Source organism: Lepisma saccharinum, chromosome 14 (assembly GCF_977018435.1).
Source record: "Lepisma saccharinum chromosome 14, izLepSacc3.1, whole genome shotgun sequence".
NCBI lineage: Eukaryota > Metazoa > Arthropoda > Insecta > Zygentoma > Lepismatidae > Lepisma > Lepisma saccharinum.
The window spans coordinates 16,475,789-16,486,890 of record NC_139242.1 but is presented as its reverse complement, the minus strand read 5'-3'; the positions used below and the strand labels follow the sequence as shown (position 1 = coordinate 16,486,890).

Genomic DNA, 11,102 nt, shown 5'->3' with positions numbered 1-11,102 from the left:
GGAAAAATACAGACTTTAGATCACTGTTCCTTGGACTCCTGTTTGGCAGCCAGACACCCTAACTGGACCACTATGGCTCGATTTGAGAATAAATGCTTGGGAAATACTGTGGCAACACATTTGTTGCAGAATAGACACTTGATAAAGATTTTCTTACTATGTCCTGCACTTTTTTAATTTCATTTGGGAAAAAAAATTGTGGAATTTCAATTTTACATTTTTCCACATTTTGTCTCCTTTCACTTTGGTCCCCTAAAAAATGTAAAATCTAGATTCCACCGTACATACAAAATGTTTGAAGAGCTACAGTGATGAATAACTAAAGAAAAACATTTGAATGATAAGAAATCCAAAGTTCATTATCAAAATTCAAAGTCGTGTATTACAATGACAACATTGAAAATGCTAAAAATTCTAGTTGTGTAAAAATGAAGTAGTTTTCAAATTCACAAAATGTATTAGAGAAATTCTGAGGTATCTCCAAAGAACAGTCTTTCCAAGCAATACATCTAACATTTTTCTATTTCTAATAAGAGAAATACATAATTTATGGGCATTGCAACCATATTTTGGACTATTGGTAATACCAATGCCCTACGATTTGTTTCACATTGAATGAGAAAGAATTAATGATGTCAGTCTTTCTCTCGCGTTCCTCACCCTGGCATCAATTACAAAGGGATCTAAATGGTTCATTAGATCTAGTAGTTGACAACTAATTTAAAATTCCATGTCATTCACATGAAAAATCAGGTTCAATTCTTTTCCCAATACATAGCCCTTGTATGTTACATTGCATTCAGAAATCTGATTAGTCCAGAAACATGTATATTGCAACACACTGTAGATTACAACACCACTTATATCTTAACCACAAAATGATTCCCCGAGCTCTGATAACCACTTTTAGATTAAATATTTATTTACTCATTAATTTGTGAGAAACTGTAATGGCAAGCAAATGAGACGATACAATATTGAATGGAATTATTTCAACAACTTACTTTCATGCTGTATGACAGTATTTTCTTCTTAAAAACAAGTTTGTTTCAAACATATAGTAGGTGCTATAGGTTTCATCTCTCAAAGTATATGAATATGAATATCAATTGAATAAGGTTTATAAATAAACAATATTAATAAGATTAACACTACCACCAAGTTTGTGGAACACAAAGGTATCTCTTAGGAGAAGATACCTGAGTACCTCACGTGTACATTTCCTTAGGGATTCCAGGTCTGCACTTATACATGTCATTCTGCTCTTAAGAACAATCAAACAAATCCTTTAAATCAAGAAATATTAACATTTATTACAATTTTTAAAAAAATACTACAAGCAATTTTAAAACATGATAAAAATGTATTCCTCTTCCAAAGATATCTTTGTCGAGTTGTACCAGGAGTATGGTTTGGTGCGAGTGCAATTCTTCATGAATCCAATACTGAAATAAAAAGTTAAAAAACTTTAAAATCCAAACCACATAAATACATTACATGTAATTTTTCTTAGAACACGTCAACTTATGGCATGTACAGTCATGGACACTTCTGGGTTATAACAATTCCATTAACTTTCATTGGAATCGTTACAACCCAGAAGTGTCCATGACTGTACAAACATAGACACTTGAAGGTTCTATACAGTATATCATCTATTCAATGAATCAGTATGTACAAATAATGTTGTTGACCTTAAATTCAGAGCTTGAGTTACTTGTCTTTAGAGTGAAATATACAGCAGAGGGAAAGAAACAATACAGGAGGTATGGTGAAATCAAGAACAGCATATGTTTGCGATTGCCGTAACTGCTTCACCATACTGATATTGTACGAATGCAGTAGATGTTATTTCTTGTGAATCCTTATATTTGACGAATACACATGATTGTATACACACAATAACAAATACAACTAAATTGTGTTCGCGCAACACACATGCACGTCTTTGTTGAATGTTTGACTGCAGCCGAATGAGTGTCTTGAGGCAGTGTTGCCAACTGTACATGCTGCTTCACTGGCGTGCTGCAAGTCCCACTAAAACCTGAACATAAAAACGCAATATCATCATCATGGCAAGAAATACACTAAAATGAAAGTAATACTTTTGATTGATTTAGTTTATTTTACTTCGTGTTTTGTGCCTCTTGGCTAATTTGCGAAGAGGTGGATGAGTGATGAAATGGATATTCACAAACAACCAAGCCCGAGCGGGATTCGAACCTGGGACCCTTGGCATCGCAGCTAACCACTCGGCCACAGGGTCCAGCAGTAATACTTTTGGTAATACTTATGCACAATAATAAAAACATATCTAGTAGAGCGGGCATGTTTCGGTCTTGTCTGGGTGATTATTACAATGCAAAAATGTAATATAACAATATGCATTGATTAAATGTAAGCTTAATGGATATGGATTGAATATAAAAATATAAATTCCATTTTAATCTTTGTCTACAATAACAGAAAGGGATTAGCTTCTACAAATGTTGAGAAAGCCCTCTTCAACACAAACTGAGTCTCATTTAATTTTATACAAAAAAGAATCTAAATGGCCTGCCATTACTTTGCCCATCCTCACATGAAACTGCATATTACTTGATAAGTGCCATCAACAAATGAAATATCAGAGCACTTTTGACATATTTTTCACACATCAAAGGTGGATGACATTGGTTGGAAATTGCCATCACACCATGCTTTGAGATCTTTTACAAATTCTTCAAAAGACCCAAATTCGCCTTCACTTTTGAAACCACTACCACCATCCAAGCAAAAGTCCTTCATTCTACTTTTCCACTGTCGGGAATTGTAGATCTTTACTTTAAACTGCCTGCTACAAGAAACATGTCAGAGAGTTCTTTCATTATTTTTAATATCCTTGCAGGTAGCTTTAACAGAGAATTTAGAGCCATATAGAAATACAGCTTGCAGCAAATATGGAAGGAAGACATCAATTTCATTAAACATAAAGACTTCCAGAAATAACAGAAGGAAGCAAGAAATGTTACACAGAAAAGGAAGACAGGATAAAGAAACACAAGAAAAACCAAATGCTGCATATAGCCACAGGAATAATTGACCAAACACTACTAATAACAGATCTTCACCTTTGTTAATACTACACTACTCACCATTAAAATTGCAACACCCAGAAGGAAATGAGATAGAAACACGAAACTTGGCAAATATGTAGTTCATAATAAGATAAGAAAATGATTACAGTTAGAGCTCGGTGGTGTGACATGTGACACGTAGAACATGGTTGCATAACCCCAAGGAGCTAGTAGCGTGTACAGCCTCCACGGGCGGCAATAACTGCTGCAACACGGCGAGGCATGGACAGAATGAGTCTATCGATGTCTGCTTGCGGTATGGCATCCCAAGCGGCTTCCACAATGTCCCTTGAATGCGTACGAGGCACGAAGGAACACCTATGGCGATGGCACCCCATACCATGATACCCAATGAAGGCCCTGTGTGATGATGCATGACGCAGGTGTCATGAAGCCTAGTGCCGCCACACGTGTGTACGTCCATCATGATGATGTATACAGAAGCCATCCATGCACGACGGTCTTGACACCATCTCAGACGCAAACGCCTATGCTCTAGCGTCAGAGGAATCCCCAACAGTGGGCGCCGGGAAAAAATTCCCCGGTTCGCCAAACGACGAAGCACGGTTCATGGGGACACTGGAAGTTGTAAAACATCCCGTACTTCATGCGTAATCCTCGTTGACGTGGCCGCTCTGTCTGTAAGGGCCATGCATATCAGATGTCTGTCCTCTCGTTCCGTCGTCCGACGCGGACGTTGTGAACCTCTACGTCGCTCTACAGTGCCTTCCTGGACCCACTGGTTCCATACACGGATCACTGTGGATGCATTCCGACCTACACGGGCAGCTGAGGCTTTGAAACACTAACTTAGTCATAAAATCTATTGTGTGAGGGTTAACTGGGGAGTAATAGAATTCAGTATCATTTGTGTCGAATGAATCATTGGAATAGTTCAAACAGGTAATGAGGGCACCTAGGAAAGCTATATTCATCTGCTTTGCACTAGAAAATATGAGAACAAATTAGGTACATCATTTTATCTCATGGCTCAAGGATTTCAATGAACAGCAAATTATTTACAATGAAACTGATTCATATGAGTTTCTCAGTATTGTTGTCTTTGTTGTGCAATGCATTTATTCTAGTTGTAGCAACATTTGCACATGAACTTTGTTTTGTTAGAAGTAACCACAAATAGTTTCATGATAGCCAGAGGAACACTTAACTCCAAAAATGAATTTTTAGGTTTTGTTTAATTGATCTCCTCTGAAAAGATCCATTTGGAGTGAGATCAACACCTCCATCTCTTCCACTTATCAGTAGTCATGTATCTACAATTTACTAATTTGACATTGGATACCAATGCGACACAAACTTCTCACGTGTCATGATTGTTATGTAATCTATGGAATGTATGCATACTACACAATCTGTCAAAAGCTATCTTAAGTAATTTTTCACATGAGTATGACTAATAGAGCTGAGCCAATACCACTTTAAACAGATATCCGCATCCAAACAAAAGTTCTCGGGTTACCAGCTAGGTTAAGCTGATGTTGGCTTCCAACGTTTCAAGCGTATACATTGCTCTCATCATCAGGGAATATAGAAATGGAGGCCAGTGTAGGGTAATCCAAGAACACTTGTTTGAATCACGTCACCAGGAAAGCTACAATTCCTAGATATCCACATCAATGCCAAAGCTCTTACTGATTCCCAAGATACCAATGCTTTAAAATTGTAGCAATTAAAGGCTGTTCAAAATGTTGATCAATATTAGTGGGTTAGTTCTCCACTCCAATTACAAGCACCAGTTTATCAGAGTTTTGTCTAAAATTATTGAAGAATTACATCAGGCTTTCAAGTAATCACAGTTTTCACACAGATTATTGGTGCAGATTAAAGTTCATAATTTAAATAATTTTCAAGATAATTAGATAATGCCATAAGTGTTACATGGCATTCTTGCAGAAAACCATGCAAGACGAAATGTTGGAAAAGTATCGGCCAGTATTAGTGAATAAAATACTTTAAGATACCGATACCACTGGTATCAGTCGATACCGATACATTAGCATTGGGATTGGCTCAGCCCTACTTATTACTTAGCTATAGTTGTTTAGATTGGTGACACTGGTAAAAAGGTAGGCTCCATCCGGAAATCCTCCACCCTCGAATTCTACCACATTTCAAATCTTTTTTGTCCAAAATGTACTTTCTTAAGAAAGGGTGTTTTTAACTAGCGCGGAAGGAAATTTTTCGAGATCTACGTGCTACGAAACTTGCATTTTTTAAATATTAAAATTCCTTACATACATAATGTCATTACGGTTTTTCAGGGCTTCCATCATGGATTCAGTCACATTTCTTTTTCTTCCTATGACTGACTTGTGGAATGGGATAATTTGTGATATTTAATTTTTTTGGTACCTTGAGTGAATTGTCAAAAAATAGTGTTGGGCAGGTTCTAACATGCCTTTAAAGAGATGCTATAGAAAAAGGTGGGGCTGCGGAAGTAGTAGGGGGCGGTAGGTCTATTAACCCAGGGACGGAGCCTGGAATCTGTGGCCAATTTTTATGTTTTAGGCCTGAAAAAGCGACTGTTATATATTCATCGGTACGGGTGCGGGTGGCTGCTACAAAACTGACATGGCCGCAAGTAGACTTCCACCTTGCAACTTTAAACGGCTGTAAATATATACTCGTAAATATTTGTTTCCACGCTACAGAATTTTCTTTTCAGCAATATGCAACACACAAACTTGCTAAAAAAAAAATTTCACTACCAAAATCGAGGGTGCAGGATTACCGGATGGACCCAAAATATGGAATACTGTTGACTTTTGGTCACACATGCAACTAGTATGGAAGTTGTGCAAAGTGATCTGAATACGAAGAGCAGAAAATTCAATAAAATATATAAAATTCAAACTATGAATGTTGAGACTTACCATATGAGTTTATTCTTGACACACGGTAATGTTCTGTGAAGATGGAAATACCATATTCCAACTAAAAGTTGTCTACTGCATGTGGGAGAACACCTGTAAATTATGAAATTTGCATAAGCATTGGTGACATAGATTTATTCAAGTGGTAAGACAAACACATTTGTATGACAATTTTCATCCATCTTGGCAAACTTTGTGCGTAATAAACAAAAGATGAAAATTTAACAATCATGGCAAAAATTATTCCTACATACAAATTATATGCTGGATTACACACTAACAGCATTTTATGAAGAAAAACTCATAATGCAGAAAATTGTAAAATTCTGGAAAATATTATGTAATTTATTGTTTTATTGGGATTTAGAAAAATTTCTTCACATGACATAATTTGCAATTGCAACTACATACATCTCATTGCACAATAAAAAAATCCTCATTTCTATAAAGTAGAACCTTGTACTTACAGCCATTGTACATTCACAAACTGACAATGGTTCATATAGTGTCTAGAAGAATAAATACTCAAAGCAAATTCTACATAATTGAAAAAGATAAGTGCATTAGTTTATACAAAATTTATTTTCCGAACTGCATGGCACAGTGGTAGCATCGTCGCTTTGTAATCAAAGGGTTCGATACCTGGTGGAGGCACATAGTGGTTTGGATCCCACTTTAAACTGTAGGTCAAGTCCCGATTAGCCTTACTGTACTTAAAGTGGACTTAAAACACCAAATCAATCAAACAGTCATATAACGCAACAGATCACTATTTCAAAGCATTTACCTGAATCAGTTAACTGTTATACCATTGCTTCTGACAAGTAAGACTAGATATGGGACAAAATAAAATTTGAAGGAACATAGAAACAAGCAATCAAAGCTTTAACTAATTTTTCTCTCAACAATAACAACCAAGACAAACTCCCCTTCAGTGAGACTGACATTAACTCTAAAAATCCCCCATGAGACAGTTTTGAATTATATTAATGACTAATTAAAAGTTTAGTAGAAATTATTGAAGTTGCACACACAATTCACAGAAAATAATGCTGAACATTTCTATATTGAGCACCCATCTGTGTTTAAATTCACTTTTCCTCCTCCCAGAAATTTTACTTACTGTATAGCTAGCTTAGTCTTGCAGTTGTTATCATAGAGAATTGAGCAAAGCAAATTGTCTGTTAAGCAGATAAAAACTCAAGTGTACAATACTGTACAGAAAAAACTTACATTATGAAGCTGTGGGAAAACTGTGCAAATGGAAAATTAAAAATAAAATTAACATAATGAAATAGTGTGAGAGTGGTTTGTCTCTGCCAGAGGAAAAAAATCACCACACACTGGGTCCCATGTTACAGTAATATGCTAAAAATGCCACTCAAAAAATGGGTAACACTAAATTCAAAGCATGTAATGGATGGTTGGACATGTTTTGCAAAAATAGACCATTATTGAACAGCATCAATTTGCCTTACAGCAGAATGATTCGGATATGCTTAGTGTGGTTTTTCAGGCTAAAAGCATTTGCTGAAAGTCAAGCAGCCAAGAATCTAAAATGTGTGCAGAAAATCCTGTTTCGCTACTGGTAAAAAAATTGTTGTGTGCTATTCAGTGCAATGTTAGCATTTGCGAATAAATACTGTATGGGAATACAGCACTTATTTAATGTAATCTCAGTTTTTATATATAAGTATACTGGTCCCTTCTGATTCAGTTTAAGGTGTGTTCCACTGTATTTTCAATAAGTAAGGCTTAAGGTAGGCAAACACAAAGAATAGTTTCACCACTATATTTTCATGAAACACCAACACATACGAAGTCCAAATATGCATGGAATTGTAACTGTCATCAAGCTGAACCCACAATATGAAATAAACAAGGGAGCGATTTTACAATACAGGGAATTTCTCCATTTTGTTTGAAATTCGGCATACTCACTAATTTTGGCCCCCTAATCACGAATCTGCAGTCAAAATTTGGCGCTCACACGTGGAAATAGCAAAATAATCGAAATTAAGTTCTTATTTCCACACCCTCGATTTCCGAATTTCCCGCCGGTTCCGGGCTCCGCCCCTGGGGTAATCGACCTACCGCCCCCAACCGCTATCGCGGCCCCGCCTCCGCTCCGGCTTCCCGCCTATATCTATAGACTCCCTGTTAAGGGCATGTTAGAAAGTGGCCGGATTCACCTGCCCCCAAATAAGCGCCAAATTTATACGTGAGCGCCAAATTTTAAGTGCAGATTCGTGATTAGGAGACCCAAATTAGTAAGTAACCGAAAATTCAAACAAATTGGAGAAATTCCCTGTATTGTTAAATTATACCTAAACAAGTTAAAAATTACAAACCCCATGAAATCAAATTAATTTGCAAACATAAAATATCTAAGAACATAAAACTATTAGATCTCATGGTAAAAATCATGTCTAAAAATAAAATCTGATAGTGGTTCAGGGTCTTGAGAGGTTCATTAGGTCCAGTTGATTTGCTATATTTTACTTCACTTCTTGTGTCACTTGTGTAGATGGGGATGAGTGATGATTTGATGAATGGACACTGATAAACATCCATGCCCAGGCCAGGATTCGAACCCCGGACCCCTGGCATCGTAGTGCGATGTGCTAATCACTCAGCCATGGGTGCCGGCCCATTAGATCCAGTGGTTGACAACTAGTTTAAATTGTTCTATTTGTCAACAATGCTAGACATAATCGAACTATTACCACAGAGAAATTAAATTTATAAATTTAATTTATCTGTGCCATTACTCTTCATGGTACTACTTTACTATACCGGAGACGTAAAGTGTTACCTTACTGCTAAGAAGTTATTTGAAATTAAAAATGGGTGTGACTGCTACTGTCACCAGGTAGTGAGAATAGCAGAAGTGCTGAAGATCAGAAATTACATGATTAGGTGTTTGGAAGTATTTACCGAAATAATTTTAATGCTAATAGCCATAAACCTAACCTGCCTAACCTAGCAATGAAAGCATTAAGAACATCATACCCTTTCATACTTATGTCATGTGACATATTAGCAGCACCAGTCCACATGCGAACACCTTGCGGTAGTTTTCCAACTCCATGGCATGCAGAAAAAAGTACTTGTCTCCTGCACGAAAAATAAATACACACTGCCGTAAATTTCACACACATCAACAACTAAAGAATACACACATACGTGCAACAGGCTAGGCCAGGTTGCAGATCATACACATGCAGCTTAAAATCTGGTGAAAATAGGTCAAAAGCTAGCTTTTACCACCTGGTGAAAATACCAAAAACACCTGAAAATATATATTTATTTTGCTGTAATTGATATGCACCTTGGTATAATAATGAAGAGGGTAACACTTTACTATACCGGAGACGGATTTCTTCAAATTGACAGGAGAAAGTACTTACGCAAATCATTTTCTGTAGTGTTGTTGATGTTCGGGAATGTAGTTTTGATCCATTTTAATGCGAATGCATGTGGTTTTCTACGAAAATCAATTTCCGATGCGCTATTGCTGCTGCCGCCATGATGTTGTCCGTATATGCTAAATTGAACGAAAGGAGTGCTACTGGAACCTAACCTAACAGGCCTAACCTAACCTAGTAGGCATACCTCGTCCCCGTGATGGTTAGTGGGGCTATCGTGAATTTTTGGGCTAACGTCAATGGTTTTTGTGGCTACCCGTGGATGATTTGTGGGAAATAAGGAACAACAGTAAGTACTCGTTAATGTAAGAAATAGACATTATTTTCGTTATAAATTCATTATTTCACCTAAAGAAATGTTCCGCAATGCAGAAGAATACGTTAGCAATGTAAAAAATTGCGAAATAAATCATTGATAAGTGTCTCCGGTATAGTAAAGTAGTACCATCTACTCTATAATAAACGGATAATCTCCTAAAAAAAGGGGGGAGTTGGTTGGTTTTGAGGCAATATAAGATTCTGATTTGCAGATTCACATTAAGCCTCAAAAAATATAATTAGCCTTCGAAAACGCGTGAGTGAATAAGTCAAACAGATTAGGATAGATGGAATAGTATATCCGCACTGCAATGTACACTAGAAAATAACACGTTGATATTATACAACACTAATAATAGTATTACTCACTTATATTCGAGGACCTGCAAAGTAAATAAAACTTTGATATAATGCAAAAAAGAAGGTAACACTTTACTATACCTGAGACAGATTTCTTCAAATTTACAGGAGAAAGTACTTACGCAAATGATTTTCTGTAGCGTTGTTGATGTTCGGGAATGTAATTTTGATTCATTTTAATGCGATTGCATGTGGTTTTGTACGAAAATCTATTTCCGACGCGCTATTGCTGCTGCCGCCATTTGCTATCTGCATGGGAGCACAATACGCTCTCGTATTGTCCGTATATGCTAAATTGAACGAAAGGAGTGCTAATGGAACCAAACCTAACAGGCCTAACCTAACCTAGTAGGCATACCTCGTCCCCGTGATGGTTTGTGGGGCTATCGTGAATTTTTGGCCTAACGTCAATGGTTTTTCTGGCTCAAGGAACGATCAACGGTAAGCTATCGCCATGTTGTGTGTGGAAATAAACAAGAACAGTAAGTACTCGTAAATGTAAGAAATATACAATACTTTCCTAACAAATTAAATTATTTCACCTAAATAAGTGTTCCGGAATGCAGAATAGTACGTTAGCAATGTAAAAAAGTGCGAAAGAAATGATTCCCAGGTGTCTCAGGTATAGTAAAGTAGTACCAAAAAGAATAGTATTACTCACTTATATTTTAGGTCCAGCAACTATTTTATGTTATTTTTTCCTGAACGATCGTTGATTCTTCGTGTAAATTCCTCTTCTCTAAACAACGTGGAGCTCCAATTCCAAAAAAAAGACTTCTTTCTTGTTGCTTGTTACCGGCTTTTACCTCAAACAAAACACATGTGAAGTTCAAAGATTCATTTACGCTTCCAGCAAGACAGTACGTCATTAATGCAAAGCAGTACGTCATTAATGTGTCCACCAATGAACAACGAGTTCGCGTCAACCAATCGGATACCTTAAAACTGGTGTGGCAGCAATCACTACCCTTTTGTTATGACATCAC

At 36.7% G+C, this 11,102-nt stretch overlaps 1 long non-coding RNA gene across 2 annotated transcripts; it reads right to left on the bottom strand.

Annotated features, from left to right (window-relative positions):
- Nucleotides 1-1,295: 1,295 nt before the first annotated feature.
- On the bottom strand, nt 1,296-10,901 carry LOC145998435 (uncharacterized). Of its 2 annotated transcripts, XR_014443314.1 has the most exons (4): nt 10,778-10,901; nt 9,023-9,127; nt 6,011-6,103; nt 1,296-1,445 (listed from the first exon to the last, which is right to left on the bottom strand). It is a non-coding gene; the product is annotated as an uncharacterized LOC145998435 (long non-coding RNA). The 2 variants fall into 2 exon arrangements; XR_014443315.1 differs by lacking the exon at nt 9,023-9,127.
- Between the last annotated feature and the right edge of the window lie 201 nt (nt 10,902-11,102).